Here is a 25,198-nt window from a genome sequence, read left to right as displayed (position 1 = left end):
TTAACTTCACATGACATTAAACTCTGCAGCATAATTTCAACAAGATCAAAGACATATGCAAGCTGGACAAACCACCTTATAACAACGGAATTGTCACTTTAAAAGGATTTTATACTAAAGTGCAATATTATCATGTACCATATTTTATTTAATATTCATCTATGCAGGTGTTACAGTGCGTTTTGAACTTGTTTTTTTTTTGTTTTTGTGTTTGCCTGATTTGACTCGTTGGCTGGATGATGGCACAAGTTTAGTGCCGAAACTAGTACCTCATGTGAACGACATGTGATTGATTCTCATTAATAAATATCTTTGTATTGAATAGGAGGACCCCTATTAATTTCAATTAATGTGACCTGCACCCATACTAGCTTTACTTCTTCAATTCTCTCCTGGGTCAGGCTGCTCGACTGTAACTGTATCCAAGGCCTTCACTTCATTTGGAACTCTGCCTTCTCCCATTCACATCACATATCCGTACCATTTCAGCTTGCTCTTTATTACCCTGCCCTCCAGGCCCTTTCTTATCTCATTATTGAATTTATCTTTTCTCATCTCTTTTACGATACTCGTACGAAACTGGCCGCCTGAACTCTACTTCTTGTCCATGTACTTGCGGCATATGTCAATATCGACATAAACTTCAGCTCTTACATTCTGCGATTACCCTTGAAACCTTCCAGTACTTACACTAAAAGTCTTGATTCAATGGACTTCAGAATTAACTGACATAATTTCTTGACACATACTAGCCACAGAAAGTAAGTGGTGAATAGAGCACAGAAGAGCTCTAACATTTACCAGCAGGTAAGAACATTCCCTGAGGTGAGATCCACAATTCAGAATACGGAAATGAACAAGTTAAGGAATGACATGGTAAGAAAGGAAGCTGAGATTCACTGTTAGGTTGGGTCAGCATGTCCAGATTGAGGTATTTCCGGCATGTCATGAGCATAGAGCCAATAAGGACAGCTTGGAAATACATGTAGCAGGAAAACAGATTGTGGTAAAAAAAAAAAAAAAAAAAAAACCCACTGGATGGACATCAGTAGAGATGGAACTTTAAAAATCGGGTAAGACACTACAGGACATCATTAACAACTGAATGTATCTCGATAAGACAAGGCTGGAAGAGGCTCACTGATAGTACCTGAGAAACTAGAACTGTAAAATGATAATGATGAATTGGACAAATAATTAGATAATGAAGATAATGTTTAAAAATAAGTAATATGTTGGATAACAATCAGTAGTGTACCACCAATATCCACAATATTTCATGCACACTTACAACTGTTCACGTACGCCATCTAAAGCCACGTGCAAGGATTGAAGAAAACCTTAGCTAATGACACGACAAAAAGTTTTTGAATGGGAATGAACCACAATATTGCATTGAAACCTATGATTTGCCTGAATTGTGATAAAGTCAGTGAGAATGATATTGAACATTGGCTAGAATTAGGAAACTGTGACTTAAGCTACCAAATTCTAAGTCAGGAGGAAATGACTGAAGCAACAGGGCCATGAAGCAGTAACTACCGTTGATCAGAGAACAAATGGACGATACGTGCCCAATCAGATCCATACGTGGCTGCTTATTTCAAACTTTTTCAGCAATTTCAACCAATAATATTACCAAAAAGCATTAATAGCCTGACGCCGTGCCACCCAATACTCACTACATTCAGCTATGCGTGGAATGACCGTCGTTTGTTTACTCGTTGCCAACCTGTTTACTTAGGCACTCAGATCACTCTTTATTTCAATAATTTATCATTCTGGCTAGTGACAAAATCATTGGTCTAAATTGGCTAGGTCCAGTTAGTGGCAAAACCATTCTACTGTGACCAAGATAAGGGGGTCTCGAAGCGTAATCCCTCACTTTCAAAAGGAGAAATCCAGAAGATCCTTAAGTGGAAATTTTTTTACACGCGCATGCATAACAGTCTTGAGACATAATGAAAAAGGACGGTATGGGAGGGGGAGATTATAAACAATACTAATACAAGTCAAATACAGTAGAACCTTGATGCATCATTCTCGGAACTGCCGTTTTCCCGTATTCATCGAATTTATTTGATCCCAAAAATGGTCCATATAAACCAATGTTAAATTTCCCTGCATCTATCGTTTCTCCAACTATCGTTTTATCGCATCGATCGTCAAAATATTATTTGTACTCGGTCACAATTTTCCCGCATTGATTGATCGTATGTAAGAAAAATATACGTAAGTTTTTTTGAATTTAGAGGGACTGCTCAATACTCTTAGCATGTATTAGCAGCAACCTGTTAAGCGCGAATGTACGTGCGATTCGGAGTTAGTAGTCTTGAACAAGGATCTAGTAGGCTGGAGTGCTGTGCGCCTCCTGCGAGCCTCCTGGTGCCAACGCTTCTCCCCGGCCCACTAACCGACCCCTAGAAGTATTCTTGTTTACAAGAATTAAAACGTAGATAGCGTAAAATTCAAATTTGCCACCATTTTCTGTGTCGGTACAGGTTGGCTAGGAGTGCCAACTTTGTTGATAATAAGAGAAAATCGCCCAGAGCGCCAGATACGTTTTAGTCACAGGGTAATTAACCGCGTCATACCTTGTGGAGTGTGTGGGATGCTAGAGGCATGTTGACAGCTTTGTTGTCCTCTGCCCAATAGTCTTCTTACAAGCCGGACTTAACCAAGCCAGACCAATAATCTTTTCTCAAAACCTAATCTTGTAATTAATTCCAAGTTGGCAGTTTTGCACAAGCTGCTGTGACATCGTTCGAGACACGCCACCTTGAATTTCTAACCTCTGCGACATCGTCTGAGCCGAGCTGCAGGAGCCGCGCCGTGTTGGGTATCTAACCTATCGTTGCAAAGGGTCTACAGAATCTTTTCCTAAATACAGGTTATAGTCGTAATATCCACGTATATCTTTAATTTGCAATAAAAGAACTGACCTTAAAGGTTTTCAATTATTATGAAATGTGAAACGAAATGGCGTAAAAGTCACGCTTTTAATTTCCATCCTGTAAGCCTATATCATGGTTGCAACATATTGATACCAGTACGTGTAGTATGAGCTGAATGGTTAGCACGTGTTGGCCTTTGGTTCAAGGGGTCTCATTTGGGTCGAGGATTTTAAATTTCCTTCGTTAATTCCAACGGTTCGGGGGCTGTCTGAAAAAATAAACATTAGAATTCATCTTAGGTAGGGCCGCATTGATCGCCTATCACGCATCAACTCGAAAGACCTGCAATCGGCTCCGGAAGCCACGCACCATTATTTTATAATAATAATAGTAATATATGAATATTGAATTTTCACGACCGCATGGTAATCGAAACAGACTTTCAACGTATTAGGTCGTGTTACGTACATGTAGTACGTGTTGAAGAGATGTTAAGTACAGAACAAAAATGGCCAGCCGGACACCAGTGGGATCCGAACCCACAACCTCCCGATTTCGCGTCGGTTGCTCTACCAATTGAGCTATGGTGGCCTAGGCCATCTTTGTTCTGTTTGAAAGGATCTGAGCTACAGGTCTGGCACTGCTGCTAGCACACTGTAGAGTGCGTTTAAGTCGCCCGTTGTGGGGCATGTCAATGAATATTGAATTTTCACGACCGCATGGTAATCGAAACAGACTTTCAACGTATTAGTTGTGTTACGTACATGTAGTACGTGTTGAAGAGATGTTAAGTACAGAACAAAAATGGCCAGCCGGACACCAGTGGGATCCGAACCCACAACCTCCCGATTTCGCGTCGGTTGCTCTACCAATTGAGCTATGGTGGCCTAGGCCATCTTTGTTCTGTTTGAAAGGATCTGAGCTACAGGTCTGGCACTGCTGCTAGCACACTGTAGAGTGCGTTTAAGTCGCCGTTGAGGGGCATGTCAATGAATATTGAATTTTCACGACCGCATGGTAATCAAAACAGACTTTCAACCTATTAGATCGTGTTACGTACATGTAGTACGTCAAGAAGTAAGTATAAATAACCACCTAATCGATACTTTATTAATGCCTCAGGCAAAATTGAATAAAATTAAAACTTACAGGACATGTTTCGACCACTTAGTGGTCCTCTTCAGCTGTATAAATAAAGAACTGAAAAGAAAAACATTATGACAATAAGCACAAATAAAAGTTCTTTGGAGACTCCTTTGATAAAAATGGAGGTCATCAGAATAGGTCATCTTGCCTCTCGTTCTTGTTTGGAAAAGATGTTTATTCTGCGCTGTCTAGAGGGTCTGTCTTTGAGCACGACCTGGTGAAGTAACGATGTGATACAGTTTGACAGTTCATGGAAAGCTCTGGAGAGAAGGGAAGTAGAGTTTTATCGTCATCTAAAATAACATGTGAGGGAGGAGGGAGATTGGGCTGTGCTTCTGCGATGTCGTGTTTGATTATATCTCTCGTTCATCTAGTCTGTTTCATGTCTTTATTTGTGCTTATTGTCATAATGTCTTTCTTTTCAGTTCTTTATTTATACAGCTGAAGAGGACCACTAAATGGTCGAAACATGTCCTGTAAGTTTTAATTTTATTCAATTTTGACCGAGGCATTAATAAAGTATCAATTAGGTGGTTATTTATACTTACTTCTTGATTAAACATCGATACGGTGTGCTAGCAGCAGTGCCAGACCTGTAGCTCAGATCCTTACAAACAGAACAAAGATGGCCTAGGCCACCATAGCTCAATTGGTAGAGCAACCGACGCGAAATCGGGAGGTTGTGGGTTCGGATCCCACTGGTGTCCGGCTGGCCATTTTTGTTCTGTACTTCACATCTCTTCAACACGTACTACATGTACGTAACACGACCTAATACGTTGAAAGTCTGTTTCGAATAGTAATATATATTTACATAACGAAAAATGCCCCAATACAGTACACGTATTTTATTATTTTCCTTTCCCCCTATTTTTTATGTTGCTCGCACTTAGTTTTCCCGCATATGTTATGATCACCCCTGAAATTAAATACACAAAGTTACATCTTGATGAGTGCTCATCTGTTTTCACTTAACACTGGGAACAATTTCTGTGATCGTAGAAAACAAGGAAATTAAGCAGAATATGCCTCCCAAAAAGACTGATAATAACATTTCTTAGTTGAAATCATTACGAACACCACTAAAAGTACAAAATAGCTTCGAAATTCGTCACACAATTCCATGAGTTTCAGAACTACAGCCAATGTTACCCACACACACACACAAAGAATTTCAGCTGATAAGAAGCACAACGCTGATACTAAAGTTGTATTATATAAATTCACAGCCTGCTACTTTTCACGGATTTTTCTTCAAACTCAAAGCCTGCTACTTGTTTGGGAACATCTCATTGAATGGAGTAGCAGTTGAGGTAGAACAGGTGACAAAAGCACGGAGATAATTTATAATGTGATTATTCATATATTTACCGATCGAATTTTAAACACTGCATCCCGTCAAGACCAACTACAGTCAGAAAGCGAAACCAAGCGTAGATATTCAAAATCCGTACATTAACGTTGTTCATCCGTACAACCGTAAAAAACACTCAAAATCCGTACATTTTACGGAAAAATCGGAATACATGGCAGGTATGCCTCAGGTTAGGGCCACAAAGCGGCTCTTAGGTCTCTAACATCCTGAAAGGCGATAGCAGTGCATTCCATGATAGACAGTGGCGAAAATCTGAATTAATTTATAATTCAGGTCCGTTACAAAGCGACTGGTATAGATGGGTTAAGGGACTGGCTAGTGACAACACCATTGCTCCAAAATGATTATGTGCGGTTAGTGACAAAACCGTTGGAATGTGAAGAGAGAAAGAGGGCCTGAGGACATAAGTCCCACAGGTTAGGGCTGCAAGTGGCTTTTCTAGCATTCTATAGGGAAATAACAGCGCATTCTATTTCACCTACAGGGAGAGAGCATCCTATGTGGGCAACAACAGCGCATTCTATTCCAAATAGGGTGATGGAACAATCCATGTGAGAGAGAGCAGTATTTATATATCACCTAGGAAGATAGAGCATTCTATGTTGGGCGAGTACTATGTATTCTATTTCACATAGGGTGACAGAACATGCTATGTGGGCAAGTACAGTATATTCTATGTCACCTAGGGTGATAGAGCGTTCTATGCGGGCAAGTGCAGTATATTCTACTTCACCTAGGGTGACAGAACATTCTATGTGGGCAAGTACAGGGTATTCTATTTCACCTAGGGTGATAGAACATCTATGTGGGCAAGTACAGTGTATTCTATTTCACCTAGCCTCTAGCGACCCCTTGTATCATATATGATACACTGGGAATTTATTTTCTCTGGCGCTTCGTATGCATGTTGGGAAGGTTGCACCCATTGTATCACATTCGTTACACTCTACGCTATTCAACCGTCGCCTGTTTTTCATTGCTCGCTGTCCCGGTAGATGGCAGGGGAGGTTGTAATCAGGTGGAGATTGAACCATAACAACAATGCTGCATAATAAACACGGTAAGATACGTTATTACGTACTTTATAACGTAAGATTGTTTGCTAATTGTGCTCCAAGTCAGGAGATCATATTTTTATCATAGTAACAAATTTTTCAATAAAATTTCAATGTGTAACACCAAGATATATCTTATGTATCATATATGATACATTGGGTTCCAAACAATTCAGATATTGAAACTGAAGATGAGGATGTTGAGGCTGATATTCAAGCTCCAGCAGTTAGTACTGGCGTTCTGGAAGAAGGAGCTTCTGATGATGACGATGATGATGATGCTAATGATGGAACAGTTTCCAATGGTGACGTTTCTGCCAGAAGGGATCCTACTCAGTGATGGGGCCAAAAAACAGAGTGAGTAATTTTGTAAACTGGTCCATTTAATAAATAATCAACCCAAATAAAAGCCAATTTCCACAGATTATCTCAATGTGTGTTGTAGTTCAAACAGTAAAAAGTATCTTGTTACTAATTTTATGGTTTGTTTTTCTTTTCAGGTTTCTGGGGCCATCGCATCATGCCCCTTTCATGGCCAAGTGAAGATGAAACAGTATGTGAAAGGAAAACCCCAACCTGTTGGGTTAAAAAACTTTGTTATGACAAGTACCAGTGGCCTTCCCTTAGATTTTACCTTGTACAAAGGAGGTGGAAGGGAAATTGTGTCAGAAAAAGTTCCTCTCCCAGATAAAAATGGACATTGGATGAAGGATTGTACTTAAACTCTTAGACTCTCTTCCTTCTGGTTCAACCATTTTTATGGACAGATATTTATTATCTGTGAATCTCTTTGATGCATTGTTTACCCACAGGTCCATTTTAGCTTGTGGCACAATCATGGTAAACAGGATTCCAAAATCTGTGACACTGAAACAAGATGGTGATATGAGGCCCGAAGGGAGAGCCCCATTCCTAGTCAAAATGCACAACAACATCGTGGGAGGTGTTGATCTCTTGGATAGAATCCTCAGCAGATATGCTATGAGAAACAGGACTAAAGTGGACAATTAGAACAATCCATCATTTTTTTTTGATTTTGGGTTGGCAGCCTCTTGGATCGAGCATCGAATGGCTGCTATGCAAAATAAGTGGCTAAGGGAATATATCTAACCTATTTCTCATTCAAGCTATGTATTGCAGAGCATCTCATCTACTCTCATATCACTAGGAAAAGTGTAGAAAGTGAAAGTGAAGACGAAGATGATGAATTAGCAGAAGAACAAAGAAAACGAACCCCAACCCAGCCACTTCCACCATTGGCAAAATGATCAAGAAATGCCATGCCTTTACCAGAAATGATGACTCAACAGAAGTCAAGATCAAGGTGTAGAGCTCCCAGATGATCTGCATTAACATATGTCAGATGCATAGATTGTAACGTGTTCCTATGTTTCACTTCCCAAAGGAACTGCTTCCGTGATTTCCATACCACAAGAGGGAGTTGTCTGTTGGATGGGTATGCAAAACCAATCCTAAAATTCATTCTTTCAATGTCTAATAGTTCTAACAAGTAAAAGGCTATGAAAGAGCTTATTTTAACCTGTATTATCATGCAAATAAATTTTCCTACAATAAATGTTTGTTCTTGATACAGACCCACTGTATCATATATGATACATCCCCTCCTGCCACTATGGAAACCCTACAATTTTTTCTTTTTTAGTGGAAGTACCATTTTCAAGCCTGAAAGAGTAAAATTAATTCAGAGAATCATATTTCACGAAACAAATTTAACCTTGGGTCTCTAGAGGCTAGGGTGACAGAACATTCTATGTGAGCGAGTACAAGGTATTCTATTTCACCTAGGGTGACAGAACATTCTATGTGGGTGGGTACAGTGTATTCTATTTCACCTAGGGTGATAGAACATTCTGTGTGGGCAATAACAGTGTATTCTATTTCACCTAGGGTGACAGAACATTCTCTGTGGGCAAGTACAGTGTATTCTATTTCACCTAGGGTGACAGAACATTCTGTGTGGGCAATAACAGTGTATTCTATTTCACCTAGGGTGACAGAACATTCTATGTGGGTGAGTACAGTGTATTCTATTTCACCTAGGGTGACAGAACAATCTATGTGGGTGAGTACAGTGTATTCTATTTCACCTAGGATGACAGAACATTCTATGTGGGTGAGTACAGTGTATTCTATTTCACCTAGGGTGATAGAACATTCCATATGGACAATAACAGTGCATTCTATTTCACCTAGGGTGACAGAACATTCTATGTGGGTGAGTACAGTGTATTCTATTTCACCTAGGGTGACAGAAAATTCTGTGTGGGCAAGTACAGTGTATTCTGTTTCACCTAGGGTGACAGAACATTCTGTGTGGGCAATAACAGTGTATTCTATTTCACCTTGGTTGACAGCACATTCTATGTGGGTGAGTACAGTGTATTCTATTTCACCTAGGGCGACAGAACATTCTTTGTGGGTGAGTACAGTGTATTCTATTTCACCTAGGGTGATAGAACATTCTATATGGACAATAACAGTGCATTCTATTTCACTTAGGTTGACAGAACATCCTATGTGGGTGAGTACAATGTATTCTATTTCACCTAGGGTGACAGAACATTCTGTGTGGGCAAGTACAGTGTATTCTATTTCACCTAGGGTGACAGAACATTCTGTGTGGGCAATAACAGTGTATTCTATTTCACCTTGGTTGACAGCACATTCTATGTGGGTGAGTACAGTGTATTCTATTTCACCTAGGGCGACAGAACATTCTTTGTGGGCGAGTACAGTGTATTCTATTTCACCTAGGGTGACAGAACTTTCTATGTGGGTGGGTACAGTGTATTCTATTTCACCTAGGGTGACAGAACACTCTATGTGGGCAAGTACAGTGTATTCTATTTCAGCTCGGGTGATAGAGCATTCTATGTGGGCAAGTACACTGTATTCTATTTCACCTAGGGTGACAGAACATCTATGTGGGCAAGTACAGTGTATTCTATTTCACCTAGGGTGATAGAACATCTATGTGGGCAAGTACAGTGTATTCTATTTCACCTAGGGTGACAGAATATTCTATATGGACAATAACAGTGTATTCTATTTCAGCTAGGGTGATAGAGCATTCTATGTGGGCAAGTAAAGTGTATCCTATTTCACCTAGGGTGATAGAACATCTATATGGGCAAGTACAGTGTATTCTATTTCACCTGGGGTGATAGAGCATTCTATGTGGGCAAGTACAGTGTATTCTATTTCACCTAGGGTGATAGAACATCTATGTGGGCAAGTATAGTGTATTCTATTTCAGCTACGGTGATAGAGCACTCTATATGGGCAAGTACAGTGGATTCTATTTCACCTAGGGTGATAGAACATTCCATATGGACAATAACAGTGCATTCTATTTCAGCTAGGGTGATAGAGCATTCTATGTGGGCAATTACACTGTATTCTATTTCACCTAGGGTGATAGAACATCTATGTGGGCAAGTACAGTGTATTCTATTTCACCTAGGGTGATTGAACATTCAATACAGACAATAACAGTGTATTCTATTTCAGCTAGGGACACAGAAAATTCTATGTGGGCAAAAACAGTGTATTCTATTTCACCTAGTGTGATAGAACATTCTATGTGGGCAAAAACAGTGTTTTCTATTTCACCTAAGGTGACAGAACATTCTATGTGGGCAAGTACAGTCTATTCTATTTCACCAAGGGTGACAGAACATTCCTTGTGTACGAGTACAGTGTATTCTATTTCACCTAGGGTGACAGAACATTCTATGTGGGCAAGTACAGTATATTCTATGTCACCTAGGGTGATAGAGTGTTCTATGTGGGCAAATAAAGTGTATTCTACTTCACCTAGGGTGACAGAACATTCTATGTGGGCAAGTACAGTGTATTCTATTTCACCTAGGGTGACAGAACATGCTATGTGTGCAAGTACAGCATATTCTATGTCACCTAGGGTGATAGACGTTCTATGCGGGCAAGTGTAGTATATTCTACTTCACCTAGGGTGACAGATCATTCTACGTGGACAAGCACAGTGTATTCTATTTCACCTAAGGTGACAGAACATTCTATGTGGGCGAGTGCAGTGTAATCTATTTCACCTAGGGTGATAGAACATTCTATGTGGGCAATAACAGTGTATTCTATTTCACCTAGGGTGACATAACATTCAATGTGGGCGAGTACAATGTATTCTATTTCACCATAGGTGACAGAAAATTCTATGTGGGCAAGTACAGTTTATTCTATTTCACCTAGGGTGATAGAACATTATATGCGGGCAAGTGCAGTATATTCTACTTCACCTAGAGTGACAGAACATTCTATGTGGGCAAGTAGATTGTATTCAATTTCACCTACGGTGATAGAACATCTATGTGGGCAAGTACAGTGTATTCTATTTCACCTAGGGTGACAGAACATTCTATGTGAGCGAGTATAAGGTATTCTACTTCACCTAGGGTGACAGAGCATTCTATGTGGGTGGGTACAGTGTATTCTATTTCACCTAGGGTGACAGAACATTCTGTGTGGGCAAGTACAGTGTATTCTATTTCACCAAGGGTAACAGAACATTCTATGTGGGCAATAACAGTGTATTCTAATTCAGCTAGGGTGATAGAGCATTCTATGTGGGCAAGTGCAGTGTATTCTATTTCACCTAGGGTGATAGAACATCTATATGGGCAAGTACAGTGTATTCTATTTCACCTGCGGTGATAGAGCATTCTATGTGGGCAAGTACAGTGTATTCTATTTCACCTAGGGTGACAGAAAATTCTATGTGGGTGAGTACAGTGTATTCTATTTCACCTAGGGTGATAGAACATTCTATGTGGGCAAAAACAGTGTATTCTATTTCACCTAGGGTGATAGAACATTCTATACGGACAATAATAGTGTATTCTATTTCAGCTAGGGTGACAGAACATGCTATGCAGGCCAGTGCATTATATTCTACTTCACCTAGGGTGACAGAACATTCTACGTGGGCAAGTACAGTGTATTCTATTTCACCTAGGGTGACAGAACATTCTATGTGGGTGAGTACAGTGTATTCTATTTAACCTAGGGTGACAGAAAATTCTATGTGGGCAAGTACAGTGTATTCTATTTCACCAAGGGTGACAGAACATTCTTTGTGGGCGAGTACAGAGTATTCTATTTCACCTAGGGTGATGGAGCATTCTATGTTGGCAAGTACTGTATATTCTATTTCACCTAGGTTGACAGAACATTCTATGTGGGCAATAACTCTGTATATTATTTCACATAGTGTGACAGAACATTCTATGTGAGCGAGTACACGGTATTCTATTTCACCTACGGTGATAGTACATAATATGTGGGCATTAACAGTGTATTCGATATCACCTAGGGTGACAAAACATTCTATGTGGGCGAGTACAGTGTATTCTAATTCACCTAGGGTGATAGAACATTCTATGTGGGCAATAACAGTATATTCTATTTCACATAGGGTGACAGAAAATTCTATGTGGGCAAGTACAGTGTATTTATTTCACCTGGGGTGACAGGAAATTCTATGTGGGCAAGTACACTGTATTCTATTTCACCTAGGGTGAGAGAACATACTATGTGGGCAATGACAGTGTATTCTATTTCACTTAGGGTGACATAACACTGTATGTGAGCAATAACAGTGCATTCTATTTCACCTAGGGTGATAGAACATTCTATGTGGGTGAGTACAGTGTATTCTATTTCGCCTAGGGGGATAGAACATTCTATGTGGGCAACTACTCTGTATTCTATTTCACTTACGGTGACAGAACATTCTATGTGGGCAATGACAGTGTATTCTATTTCACCTTGGGTGATAGAACATTCTATGTGGGTGAGTACAGTGTATTCTATTTCACCTAGGGTGATAGAACATTCTAAGTGTGCAAGTACACTGTATTCTATTTCACCTAGGGTGACAGAACATTCTATGTGGGCAATGACAGTGTATTCTATTTCACTTAGGGTGACATAACACTGTATGTGAGCAATAACAGTGTATTCTATTTCACCTAGGGGGACAGAACATTCTATGTGGGTGAGTACAGTGTATTCTATTTCACCTAGGGTGATAGAACATTCTATGTGGGCAATAACAGTATATTCTATATCACCTAGGGTGATAGAACATTCTATGAGGGCAATAACAGTATATTCTCATTCACCTAGGGTGACAGAAAATTCTATGTGGGCAAGTACAGTTTATTCTATTTCACCTAGGGTGATAGAGCATTCTATGTGGGCAAGTACTGTGTATTCTATTTCACCTAGGGTGACAAAATTCTATGTGGGCAAGTACAGTGTATTCTATTTCACCTAGGATGACAGAACATTCTATGTGGGCGAGTACAGTGTATTCTATTTCACCCAGGGTGACAGAACATATTATGTTGGCAATAACAGTATATTCTATTTCACCTAGGGTGACAGAACATTCTATGTGAGCGAGTACAAGGTATTCTATTTCACCTAGGGCGATAGAACATAATATGTGGGCATTAACAGTGTATTCGATTTCACCTAGGGTGTAGAACATTCTATGTGGGCAAGTACAATGTATTCTACTTCACCTAGGTTGACAGCACATCTGTCTGGGCAATAACAGTGTATTCTATTTCACCTAGGGTGACAGAACATCTGTGTGGCCTATAACAGTGTATTCTATTTCACCTAGGGTGATAGAACATTCTATGTGGGCAAGTGCACTGTATTCTATTTCACCTAGGGTGACAGAACATTCTATGTGGGCAATGACAGTGTATTCTATTTCACTTAGGGTGACATAACATTCTATGTGGGCATGTACAGTATATTCTATTTCACGTAGGGTGACAGAACATTCTATGTGGGGAGTACAGTGTATTCTATTTCAGCTACGGTGATAGAGCATTCTATATGGGCAAGTACAGTGTATTCTATTTCACCTAGGGTGATAGAACAATCTATATGGACAATAACAGTGCATTCTATTTCAGCTAGGGTGATAGAGCATACTATGTGGGCAAGTACACTGTATTCTATATCACCTAGGGTGATAGAACATCTATGTGGGCAAGTACAGTGTATTCTATTTCACCTAGGGTGATAGAACATTCTATATGGACAATAACAGTATTCTATTTCAGCTAGGGTGACAGAACATTCTATGTGGACAAGTAGAGTGTATTCTATTTCACCTAGGGTGATAGACTTTTTAGGTGGGCAAGTACTGTGTATTCAATTTCACCTAGGGTGACAGAACATCTATGTGGGCGAGTACAGTGTATTCTGTTTCACCTAGGGTGATAGAACATTCTATGTGGGCAATAACAGTATATTCTATATCACCTGGGGTGACAGAACATGCTATGCGGGCCAGTGCATTATATTCTACTTCACCTAGGGTGACAGAACATTCTACGTGGGCAAGTACAGTGTATTCTATTTCACCTAGGGTGACAGAACATTCTATGTGGGTGAGTACAGTGTATTCTATTTCACCTAGGGTGACAGAACATTCTATGTGGGTGAGTACAGTGTATTCTATTTCACCTAGGGTGACAGAAAATTCTATGTGGGCAAGTACAGTGTATTATATTTCACCAAGGGTGACAGAACATTCTTTGTGGGCGAGTACAGAGTATTCTATTTCACCTAGGGTGATGGAGCATTCTATGTTGGCAAGTACTGTATATTCTATTTCACCTAGGTTGACAGAACATTCTATGTGGGCAATAACTCTGTATATTATTTCACTGCAGTCAGCCACCCGAGTACCGGCGGGAAAACCGAAGCGTGAGGTTTGGAGGAAATGCCAGCCTGAGCTGAACATCAAGCTCTTATTTCATCTTCTGGGGCTAACAACCTCAGTCGTATAATTGGACAGTCCCGAGCTGTCCCAACAAACATTCCTTTTAGCTCATGGAATGGATCGCACTGTAGAATTGAGATTACCCCAGGGGGACAATCCCCCGTCAACCAAAGTTGACGCAAGCAGGCATTCGGATTCTGGGGGACCTGCCAGAATGTGCGAATGGGAAGATTCGGAGCTCCCAAGAACCTCCCAAAGGATCAAAACGAAAAAGATTTTCAGGATGGGGACCATAAATGTACAGACAATGACAAAGACTGGTAAACTTAAACAGGTAATAGATGAGATGAGAGAAAGAAACATTGGGATACTAGCCATGCAAGAAACAAGATATAGTGATGAAGACACAGTGGAGTCAGAAGGCTTCATAGTGCTGAAAGGAAAACCAGGAATCAGAGTGGGAAAAGGAAGACACACACCTACATGCTTTGGTACAGGATTCATAATAGACAAGAGGTATGAGGATGGCATAATTGAAATGAAGAGTAGGTCTGAAAGGATTTCCACGTTATCAATTCGAGCAGGGAACAAAAAATATACCATAGTAAATGGACATGCGCCTACCAATGACAAGAACAGAAAAGACAAGAAAGCTGTAGACAGTTTCTGGGAAGAACTGGATGATACACTGAAAAGCATACCACACAGACAAGTAAAGATACTTGTAGGTGATTATAATGCACAGGTAGGGAGGGAGAAGCAACATAAGGGGATAGTAGGCGAGTACCCAGCACACAAGAGGACGAACAAAAACGGAGAAAGGTTAATTGAACTATGTCGAGAACACAGAATGAGACTTATGACAACTCACTTCAGGGCCAAACCGAATAAGAAAAAGACATGGGCAAGCCCATGCACCCACATTGGGGAATTCCAGATTGACCATGTGGCAATCAATCGGACAAACACTAAAGAGATTATGAACACAAAGGTCAGAAAGAACACAAGAATAGAATCAGATCACTATCTTACAGAAATCAAGTGCCTTTGGATTCCGCACAGGGGTAGACTGCCACAGACAAGTAGACCAACTGGAAAAATAAATATAGACAGAGACAAATTACGGCACAATCGATCCAAATACGAGGAAGGAATAGAAACTGGCAATGGATGGGATGACATGAAGCTGAATATGAGGAAACAGGCTGAAATATGGGGAAAGGAAGAAAAGAAAAAGAAACACTGGTGGTGGAATACGGACTGTGAGGAAGCGGTTGAGAATCGCAGGAAAGCCTGGAGAGACTGGAGCATTAAGAAGAACCTGGAAAAATGGGAAGTTTTCCTACGAGTAAGGAAGGAAACAGCCAGAACCATAAGATGGACCAAAAGACAGAGGATGAAGCAGGAATTGGATGAAATTGAAAACAACTTCAGGAAAAACAATAGTAGAGACTTTTTTGGGAAATTCAAAAAGAGCCTGAGTGGATATAAAGGCAGAGAACTCTTTATAAGAGATAAGAATGGGGATCTGGCAGTTAGTGCGAAGGAGAACTGTAGGATACTTGCAGAATACTTTCATGACCTGTTAAACTGTGAACCACCTGAAGAAGAGCTGGAGCTGGGGACAAACACAGAAGAGAGAGAGTCATGTCCTCCAACTAGAGATGAGGTCGCACAGGCCATAAGCGATCTAAAGAATAACAAAGCAACCGGAGAAGATGGAATATCAGCTGAGATGATTAAGTGGGGAGGTGACAAGGCAGTAGACAACATGACCAACATCATCAGCCAGATTTGGAGAACAAAGAAGTTGCCAGAAGGATGGAAGAATGCGATCATAATACCAATACATAAGAAGGGAGACAAGAGGGATGCAAACAACTATAGAGGAATTTCGCTACTAGAGATTGGCTATAAGGTGTTGTCGAAAGTCCTGCTCAATAGACTGGAAGAACAGTTAGAAAGTACAATTGGAGACTACCAAGCAGGATTTAGGAAGGGAAGAGGATGCATAGAACAGATATTTATACTGAAACAACTGATAGAACATAGGGCCTTAAAGAACAAAGAAACGGTGGTAACCTTTGTAGATTTCACTAAGGCATATGACTCCATCGACAGACAAACTCTTGGAAGAATACTGAAGAACAGAGGATTAGATGGCACTACACATGAACTCATAATGGAAATTCTATCAGACACAAAGGCAAGGGTGAGATTCAGAGGAGTACTCTCTGAAGAATTTGATATCAACACTGGTGTCAAACAAGGAGATGGATTATCACCAATGTTGTTCAACATAGCTCTGGATGAAGTCATCAGACAGTGGAGAACAATGAATGAGACAATGGGAATACCAAAGACGCATGTTGGGGACAAAAAGGACAATAGGGCCCAAGTAGATTGTCTAGCCTTTGCGGACGACATAGTTATAGTAAGTGAGACAGAAGAAGATGCAAAGACACAACTCAACAACTTAAGCAATATAGCCGGAAGGGTAGGACTGAGGATCGCCTACAACAAGACAAAGACATTGAATACCACTGAGGATTGGACAACACCGGAAGGCACCGTGCAAAAGGTGGACAAATTCAAGTACCTAGGAGAATTTATAACAGGAAGGAATAGGAGCAATGAAGGAATAACAGAGAGGATAAAGAAGATGCGATCAGCCTTCTGTATGACCAGAGATATATACAATAAAAAGAATATATCTACAGACGCAAAGATCAGACATTACAAGGCAACGGTGAGAAATGCTGTATTATATGCTGCTGAGACAATAGCACTAGGAAGAAATGGTGCGGAACAACTAGAGAAAGAAGAGAGAAAAATATTGAGGAAAATACTAGGCCCTAAGAGAGGAGGTGAGAGATGGATGAGGAGACCCAGGGAAGAACTATACCGGAACATGAGGACAATCTCAGAAGAAATCAGACTGAAAAGAGCACGGTTTGCGGGACATGTAATCAGGATGAATATGGATAGAATGACGAAAAGAGTATGGGAAACAACAGCGAGGACACGAGGAAAGACAGGAACCAAGTGGGTAGTTGAACTCCGGAAAGATTGGTCAGAATTGGGGATCAAGGTGGAAGAAAAGGAAAATTGGAAAAGCAAGTACATACCGACTAATATGCCAGAGATCAACGATAGGGATGGATACAGGAAAAGGATTGAGAGTCACCAGTGGAGTAGACAAGAGAAGAGGATACTGAATATCTCGGAAGAAGAGCGGGAGAGAAGAAGAGAAAGGATGAAGAGGTTCTGGGAGGAGAAGAAGAAAATGCAATCCATGAAGGAGCTGTCCGTGGTCCTACAGAGGCCGTAACGCAAGAAGAAGAGGAAGAAGAAGAATTATTTCACTTAGTGTGACAGAACATTCTATGTGAGCAAGTACACGGTATTCTATTTCACCTACGGTGATAGTACATAATATGTGGGCATTAACAGTGTATTCGATATCACCTAGGGTGACAGAACATGCTATGTGGGCAAGTACAGTATATTCTATTTTAACTAGGTAGACAGAACATTCTATGTGGGCAAAAACAGTGTATTCTATTTCACCTAGGGTGACAAAACATTCTATGTGGGCGAGTACAGTGTATTCTAATTCACCTAGGGTGATAGAACATTCTATGTGGGCAATAACAGTATATTCTATTTCACCTGGGGTGACAGAAAATTCTATGTGGGCAAGTACACTGTATTCTATTTCACCTAGGATGACAGAACATTCTATGTGGGCGAGTACAGTGTATTCTATTTCACCTAGGGTGACAGAACATATTATGTTGGCAATAACAGTATATTCTATTTCACCTAGGGTGACAGAACATTCTATGTTAGCGAGTACAAGGTATTCTATTTCACCTAGGGCGATAGAACATAATATATGGACAATAACAGTGCATTCTATTTCAGCTAGGGTGATAGAGCATACTATGTGGGCAAGTAGACTGTATTCTATATCACCTAGGGTGATAGAACATCCATGTGGGCAAGTACAGTGTATTCTATTTCACCTAGGGTGATAGAACATTCTATACGGACAATAACAGTATTCTATTTCAGCTAGGGTGACAGAACATTCTATGTGGACAAGTAGAGTGTATTCTATTTCACCTAGGGTGATAGACTTTTTAGGTGGGCAAGTACTGTGTATTCAATTTCACCTAGGGTGACCGAACATCTATGTGGGCAAGTACAGTGTATTCTATTTCACCTAGGGTGACAGAAAATTCTATGTGGGCAAGTACAGTGTATTCTATTTCACCTATGGTGACAGAACATTCTATGTGGGCGAGTACAGTGTATTCTATTTCACCTAGGGTGACAGAACATATTATGTGGGCAATAACAGTATATTCTATTTCACCTAGGGTGACAGAACATTCTGTGTGGCGAGTACAGTGTATTCTATTTCACCTAGTGTGACAGAACATTCTATGTGAGCGAGTACAAGGTAGTCTATTTCACCTAGGGTGATAGAAGATAATATGTGGGCATTAACAGTGTATTCGATTTCACCTAGGGTGACAGAACATCTGTGTTGGTAATAACAGTGTATTCTATTTCACCTAGGGTGATAGAACATTCTATGTGGGCAAGTACACTGTATTCTATTCCACCTAGGGTGACAGATTATTCTATGTGGGCAATGACAGTGTATTCTATTTTACATAGGGTGACATAACACTATGTGAGCAATAACAGTGTATTCTATTTTACCTATGGTGATAGAACATTCTATGTGGGTGAGTACAGTGTATTCTATTTCACTTAGGGTGATAGAAGATTCTATGTGGGCAAGTACAGTGTATTGTATTTAACCTAGGGTGACAGAACATTCTATGTGGGCGAGTACAGTGTATTCTATTTCACCCAGGGTGACAGAACATATGTGGGCAATAACAGAATATTCTTTTTCACCTAGGGTGACAGAACATTCTATGTGGCGAGTACAAGGTATTCTATTTAACCTAGTGTGACAGAACATTCTATGTGAGCGAGTACAAGGTATTCTATTTCACCTAGGGTGATAGAACATCTATGTGGGCAAGTACAGTGTATACTATTTCAGCTACGGTGATAGAGCATTCTATATGGGCAAGTACAGTGTATTCTATTTCACCTAGGGTGATAGAACATTCTATGTGTGCAAGTACATTGTATTCTATTTCACCTAGGGTGACAGAACATTCTATGTGGGCAATGACAGTGTATTCTATTTCACTTAGGGTGACATAACACTATGTGAGCAATAACAGTGTATTCTATTTTACCTAGGGTGACAGAACATTCTATGTGGGTGAGTACAGTGTATTCTATTTCACCTAGGGTGATAGAACATTCTATGTGGGCAATAACAGTATATTCTATTTCACCTAGGGTGACAGAAAATTCTATGTGGGCAAGTACATGGTATTTATTTCACCTGGGGTGACAGAAAATACTATGTGGGCAAGTACTGTGTATTCTATTTCACCGAGGGTGACCGAACATATAATGTGGGCAATAACAGTATATTCTATTTCACCTAGGGTGACAGAACATTCTATGTGAGCGAGTACAAGGTATTCTATTTCACCTAGGGTGATAGAACATAATATGTGGGCATTAACAGTGTATTCTATTTCACCAAGGGAGATTCAACATAATATGTGGGCATTAACAGTGTATTCTATTTCACTTAGGGTGACATAACACTCTATGTGAGCAATAACAGTGCATTCTATTTCACCTAGGGTGTTAGAACATTGTATGTGGGTGATTACAGTGTATTCTATTTCACCTAGGGTGATAGAACATTCTATGTGGGCAATAACAGTCTATTCTCTTTCACCTAGGGTGACAGAAAATTCTATGTGGGCAAGTACAGTGTATTCTATTTAACCTAGGGTGATAGAACATTCTATGTGGGCAAGTACAGTGTATTCTATTTCACCTAGGGTGATAGAACATTCTATGTGGGCAAGTACAGTGTATTCTATTTCACCTAGGGTGACAGAACATTCTATGTGGGAAAGTACAGTGTATTCTATTTCACCTAGGGTGATAGAACATTCTATGTGGGCAAGTACAGTGTATTCTATTTCACCTAGGGTGACAGAACATTCTATGTGGGCAAGTACAGTGTATTCTATTTCACCTAGGGTGACAGAACATATTATGTGGGGAATAACAGTATATTCTATTTGCCCTAGGGTGACAGAACATTCTATGTGGCGAGTACAGTGTATTCTATTTAACCTAGTGTGACAGAACATTCTATGTGAGCGAGTACAAGGTATTCTATTTCACCTAGGGTGATAGAACATAATATGTGGGCATTAACAGTGTATTCGATTTCAGCTAGGGTGATAGAACATCTATATGGGCAAGTACAGTGTATTCAATTTCACCTAGGGTAACAGAACATCTATGTGTGCGAGTACAGCGTATTCTATTTCACCTAGGGTGATAGAACATTCTATGTGGGCAAGTACACTGTATTCTATTTCACCTAGGGTGACAGAACATTCTATGAGGGCAATGACAGTGTATTCTTTTTCACTTAGGATGACATAACACTCTATGTGAGCAATAACAGTGTATTCTATTTCACCTACGGTGACAGAACATTCTATGTGGGTGAGTAGAGTGTATTCTATTTCACCTAGGGTGATAGAACATTCTATGTGGGCAATAACAGTATATTCTATTTCAACTAGGGTGACAGGAAATTCTATGTGGGCAAGTACAGTGTATTCTATTTCACCTGGGGTGACAGAAAATTCTCTGTGGGCAAGTACAGTGTATTCTATTCCACCTAGGGTGATAGAACATTCTATGTGGGCAAGTACAGTGTATTCTATTTCACCTAGGGTGACAGAACATTCTATGTGGGCAAGTACAGTGTATTCTATTTCACCTAGGGTGGCAGAAAATTCTATGTGGGCAAGTACAGTGTATTCTATTTCACCTATGGTGACAGAACATATTATGTGGGCAAGTACAGTGTATTCTATTTCACCTAGGGTGACAGAACATTCTATGTGAGCGAGTACAAGGTATTCTATTTCACCTAGGGTGATAGAACATAATATGTGGGCATTAACAGTTTATTCGATTTCACCTAGGGTGATAGAACATTCTATCTGGGCAAGTACATTGTATTCTATTTCACCCAGGGTGACAGAACATCTGTGTGGGTAATAACAGTGTATTCAATTTCACCTAGGGTGATAGAATATTCTATGTGGGCAAGTACACTGTATTCTATTCCACCTAGGGTGACAGAACATTCTATGTGGGCAATGACAGTGTATTCTAATTCACTTAGGGTGACATAACACTCTATGTGAGCAATAACAGTGTATTCTATTTTACCTATGGTGATAGAACATTCTATGTGGGTGAGTACGGTGTATTCTATTTCACCTAGGGTGATGGAGCATTCTATGTGGGCGAGTACAGTGTATTCTATTTCACCTAGGGCGATAGAACATTCTATGTGAGCGAGTTTAAGGTATTCTATTTCACCTAGGGTGATGGAGCATTGTATGTGGGCGAGTACAGTGTATTCTATTTCACCTAGGGTGACAGAACATCCTATGTGGGCAAGTACAGTGTATTCTATTTCACCTAGGGTGACAAAAAATTCTATGTGGGCAAGTACAGTGTATTGTATTTAACCTAGGGTGACAGAACATTCTATGTGGACAGTACAGTGCATTCTCTTTCACCTAGGGTGACAGAACATATGTGGGCAATAACAGTATAATCTTTTTCACCTAGGGTGACAGAACATTCTATGTGGCGAGTACAAGGTATTCTATTTAACCTAGTGTGACAGAACATTCTATGTGAGCGAGTAAAAGGTATTCTATTTCACCTAGGGTGATAGAACATAATGTGGGCATTAACAGTGTATTCGATTTCACCTAGGGTGATAGAACATCTATATGGGCAAGTACAGTGTATTCGATTTCACCTGGGGTGATAGAGCATTCTATGTGGGCAAGTACAGTGTATTCTATTTCAAATAGGGTGATAGAACATCTATGTGGGCAAGTACAGTGTATTCTATTTCAGCTACGCTGATAGAGCATTCTATATGGGCAAGTACAGTGTATTCTATTTCACCTAGGGTGATAGAACATTCTATATGGACAATAACAGTTCATTCTATTTCAGCTAGGGTGATAGAGCATTATATGTGGGCAAGTACACTGTATTCTATTTCACCTAGGGTGATAGAACATCTATGTGGGCAAGTACAGTGTATTCTATTTCACCTAGGGTGATAGAACATTCTATACGGACAACAACAGAGTATTGTATTTCAGCTAGGGCGACAGAACATTCTATGTGGGTGAGTACAGTCTATTCTATTTCACCTAGGGTGATAGAACATTCTATGTGGGCAATAACAGTATATTCTATTTCACCTAGGTTGACAGAAAATTCTGTGTGGGCAAGTAGAGTGTATTCTATTTCACCTGGGGTGACAGAAAATTCTATGTGGGCAAGTACATTGTATTCTATTTCACCTAGGGCGATAGAACATTCTATGTGGGCAAGTACAGTGTATTCTATTTCACCTAGGGTGACAGAAAATTCTATGTGGGCAAGTACAGTGTATTCTATTTCACCTAGGATGACAGAACATTCTACGTGGGCGAGTACAGTGTATTCTATTTCACCTAGGGTGACAGAACATATTATGTTGGCAATAACAGTATATTCTATTTCACCTAGGGTGACATAACATTCTATGTGAGCGAGTACAAGGTATTCTATTTCACCTAGGGCGATAGAACATTATATATGTGTGCATTAACAGTGTATTCGATTTCACCTAGGGTGTAGAACATTCTATGTGGGCATGTACAATGTATTCTACTTCACCTAGGGTGACAGAACATCTGTGCGGGCAATAACAGTGTATTCTATTTCACCTAGAGTGACAGAACATCTGTGTGGGCAATAACAGTGTATTCTATTTCACCTAGGGTGATAGAACATTCTATGTGGGCAAGTGCACTGTATTCTATTTCACCTAGGGTGACAGAACATTCTATGTGGGCATTGACAGTGCATTCTATTTCACCTAGGGTGATAGAACATTCTCTGTGGGTGAATACAGTGTATTCTTTTCACCTAGGGTGATAGAACATTATATGTGGGCATGAATTGTATATTGTATTTCACCTAGGGTGATAGAACATTATATGTGGGCAAGTACAGTGTATTCTATTTCACCTAGGGTGATAGAAGATAATATGTGGGCATTAACAGTGTATTCGATTTCACCTAGGGTGATAGAACATTCTATGTGGGCAAGAACTGTATATTCTATTTCACCTAGGGTGATGGAGCATTCTATGTGGGCGAGTACAGTGTATTCTATTTCACCTAGGGTGATGGAGCATTCTATGTGGGCGAGTACAGTGTATTCTATTTCACCTAGGGTGATAGAACATTCTATGTGAGCGAGTTAAGGTATTCTATTTCACCTAGGGTGATGGAGCATTGTATGTGGGCGAGTACAGTGTATTCTATTTCACCTAGGGTGACAGAACATTCTATGTGGGTGAGTACAGTGTATTCTATTTCACCTAGGGTGACAAAACATTGTATGTGGGCAGGTACAGTGTATTCTATTTCACCTAGGGTGATAGAACATTCTATGTGGGTGAGTACAGTATATTCTGTTTCACCTAGGGTGACAGAACATTGTATGTGGGTGAGTACAGTGTATTCTATTTCACCTAGGGTGACAGAACATTGTATGTGGGTGAGTACAGTGTATTCGATTTCACCTAGGGTGACAGAACATTGTATGTGGGCGGGTACAGTGTATTCTATTTCACCTAGGGTGATAGAACATTCTATGTGGGTGAGTACAGTATATTCTATTTCACCTAAGGTGACAGAACATTCCATGTGGGCAAGTACAGTGTATTCTATTTCACATAGGGTGACAGAAAATTCTATGTGGGCAAGTACAGTGTATTCTATTTCACCTAGGGTGACAAAAAATTCTATGTGGGCGAGTACAGTGTATGGTATTTAACCTAGGGTGACAGAACATTCTATGTGAGCGAGTTTAAGGTATTCTATTTCACCTAGGGTGATGGAGCATTGTATGTGGGCGAGTACAGTGTATTCTATTTCACCTATGGTGACAGAACATTCTATGTGGGTGAGTACAGTGTATTCTATTTCACCTAGGGTGACAGAACATTGTATGTGGGCGGGTACAGTGTATTCTATTTCACCTAGGGTGACAGAACATTCTATGTGGGTGAGTACAGTGTATTCTATTTCACCTAGAGTGACAGAACATTCTGTGTGGGCAAGTACAGTGTATTCTATTTCACCTAGGGTGACAGAACATTCTGTGTGGGCAATAACAGTGTATTCTATTTCACCTTGGTTGACAGCACATTCTATGTGGGTGAGTACAGTGTATTCTATTTCACCTAGGGCGACAGAACATTCTTTGTGGGTGAGTACAGTGTATTCTATTTCACCTAGGGTGATAGAACATTCTATATGGACAATAACAGTACATTCTATTTCACCTAGGTTGACAGAACATTCTATGTGGGTGAGTACAGTGTATTCTATTTCACCTAGGGTGACAGAACATTCTGTGTGGGCAAGTACAGTGTATTCTATTTCACCTAGGGTGGCAGATAATTCTATGTGGGCAGGTACAGTGTATTCTATTTCACCTATGGTGACAGAACATTCTATGTGGTCGAGTACAGTGTATTCTATTTCACCTAGGGTGACAGAACATATTATGTGGGCAATAACAGTATATTCTATTTCACCTAGGGTGACAGAATATATTATGTGGGCAAGTACAGTGTATTCTATTTCACCTAGGGTGACAGAACATTCTATGTGAGCGAGTACAAGGTATTCT

General features: G+C 40.1%; 1 protein-coding gene and 3 non-coding genes across 6 annotated transcripts in view; 1 reads left to right on the top strand and 3 right to left on the bottom strand.

Moving 5' to 3' along the window:
• The window catches only part of LOC136879065 (UV-stimulated scaffold protein A), a 334,211-nt gene that overhangs the window by 252,421 nt on the left and 56,592 nt on the right, over positions 1-25,198 (bottom strand). The gene's annotated exons all lie outside the window — the stretch shown is intronic.
• TRNAS-CGA (transfer RNA leucine (anticodon CAA)) lies at positions 3,409-3,485 on the bottom strand. Its single transcript has one exon. It is a non-coding gene; the product is annotated as a tRNA-Ser (tRNA).
• On the bottom strand, positions 3,705-3,781 carry TRNAS-CGA (transfer RNA serine (anticodon CGA)). Its single transcript has one exon. It is a non-coding gene; the product is annotated as a tRNA-Ser (tRNA).
• TRNAS-CGA (transfer RNA serine (anticodon CGA)) lies at positions 4,675-4,751 on the top strand. The gene has a single exon. It is a non-coding gene; the product is annotated as a tRNA-Ser (tRNA).

This window comes from Anabrus simplex, chromosome 8 (genome assembly GCF_040414725.1).
Source record: "Anabrus simplex isolate iqAnaSimp1 chromosome 8, ASM4041472v1, whole genome shotgun sequence".
Classification (NCBI taxonomy): domain Eukaryota; kingdom Metazoa; phylum Arthropoda; class Insecta; order Orthoptera; family Tettigoniidae; genus Anabrus; species Anabrus simplex.
This window is presented reverse-complemented; position numbering and strand designations above follow the sequence as displayed.